Raw genomic sequence first — 2,299 nt, forward strand, 5'->3', positions numbered from 1 at the left:
GGTCTGGTGCCCTCTTCTGGCCTGCAGAGATACACATAGACAGAATATTGTATACATAATAAATAAATAAATATTTAAAAAAAATTAAATCAAATCTCCCAAACAACCCAAAAGCTGGCCTCAGCAGTGAGGCCCAGGTGGACATTGTGTACCTAGATGTAACTCTCAGGAAGGATATCGCTTCTGCAGCTGGGGACTGTATTGCCTGACTCCACACATGAGAAAACAGCCCACAGGTAATATCCCATGTTTGAAAATTATATCTGTGGTTGGGCAGTGGTGGGGCCCGCCTTTAATCCTAGCACTCGGGAGGCAGCATCAGAGGATGGACCTCTGAATTTGAGACTAGCCTGGTCTACAGAGTGAGTTCCAGGACAAACAGGGCTACACAGAAAAACCCTGTCTTAAAAAAAAATGTAGTCTTCAAAAATGTTACCATTAAGATAATATGAAAGAAGACCCAGAGGCTGCTATTTTCTACGGTATTCTAGGAGTGGATGTGACCATCTTCAAAGCTTTTTCATCTGGGACCAGAGCTTCTCCTGAAATGTGGCTGCCGACTCTATGTGCCTTTGGTGTCTGGGCTACATTGTCTCTTTTCATAAAGGGAAGTAGAACTGGGATTTTTTTTTTTTTTTTTTTCGAGCTCTGCTTCTGCTAGGTTATTCCTGGAGGTGGAGAACTTGCTTTTTTCAACTCTGGGGTTCTACGGCTTGGTTCATAGGAGCTCACTCAGTTAACATCTGCTGCCTGGCATGGATCAAATGAGCCCAGGTTATCTGGTATCTGGAGCTTCATGTGGAGGTCTCAGACTGAATCTGTTCAACTTGGGGAGAGCGGCCTGTCGACAGCTTCGCTAAGCTCCCCCGGTACAGATAAGACAAAGGTGACGTAAGGCTGGATAAATATTTTTACATGAAACGTAGTTGTCGTGAGCCAAGCATGGGGGCTCAGGCCTAAAATCTCGGCACTGACAAGACAGACGCAGGTAGATCTCTGTGAGTTCAAGGAGTCTAGCCAGGGCTCTGTAGGGAGTCCCAGGCCAGCGAGGGTCATATAGGGAGACCCTCTCTCAAAAACTCAAATCAAAACAAAACTCTCCCAAATGAAAAGCAGTAGCTGTGATAGGCTGAAAACACTCTCCTAAAAAAATGTTGTGTAGCTGGGCATGGAGCTTGTGAACATCGCCTCTGTGTCCAAAGAGACACAGTGTGAAGGTGTGGGGCTAGGCTCACAGCCCTTGAGACAACAGAGGGAGGACTAGTTAAGATCCTCCTTGATCCCAAATGCAACCCTATGTATCCTAAAGGGTCAGACATGGAGAGATCCACGGAGAAGCAGGCCTCAGAGGAGAGGCTATAGCGATGCAGCCATTGGTGAGGAGAAGGAAGAGACCACGTGAGACCCTCTTAGATGCTCGAGGTGCCGCCTATGCTGTGGGCTGATGAAACGGCGTCCAGGCGTTCAGCCTCCAGAAATCTCGGAGAAGTCTCTCTTGTTGTAAGTCACGGAGTTTGTGACAATCCCTCCCAGCATTCTTAGGAAGCTGATATGGCCGCAGAACTGGAGACGAGTTCATTTTATTCTAGTGCGTGCACAATAATACCTGCTTTTCCAAGACTCGTTGTTTTAAATTTGCCTTCTCTGGATCTCACTGCTTTCAATGAACAAAAAATTAATACAGAATGGAGCTCATTTGGTAGAGTGCTTGTCCAGCCTGCACAAAGCCGTGGGTTTGGTCCACAGGGTCATATAAATCGGGTGCATTGGTATGAGCCTCTAATCCCAGCACGTGAGGGGTGGAGGCTTGGGGCTGAGAAGTTCAAGATCTTCCTCAGCTTCTTATCAAATCTGAGGCAAGCCTGGACTCTGTGAACCTTGTCTCAAAAGCAAAAATCCAATTGCATGTGCTTATTAGTCATACTGTCCTTAAATTTAATATGGTTAAGCTTGTTAGGAATATAAAGCATTGGCTAGCTGATCTTTATTGACGGTTTACAGCACGTCACTCACTGTGATGTGGTCCTTTTCCTGTTTGGTTTTTGACTCAGTCTTACTATGGTTTCATTTCTGGCCTTGAACTTGGCATCCTCCTGCTTCATAGTCACCCAAGGGCTAGGATTACCACATCTGGCTACTGTGGGTTGGTTTCTGTTTGTTTGTTTCTTGAGGAGGTTAATAAAGATATTTTAATTTAGAGGGCTGAAATGCCCTCAATTCGGTATCTACATGCATGAAATAACAGTGAAAAAGAAATTTTGGTTTGGATGGCAATGTAAGGGCTACAAGAAAGAGAGAC

The sequence above is a fragment of the Microtus ochrogaster genome, assembly GCF_000317375.1.
Source record: "Microtus ochrogaster isolate Prairie Vole_2 chromosome 14 unlocalized genomic scaffold, MicOch1.0 chr14_random_2, whole genome shotgun sequence".
Taxonomy (NCBI): Eukaryota; Metazoa; Chordata; class Mammalia; order Rodentia; family Cricetidae; genus Microtus; species Microtus ochrogaster.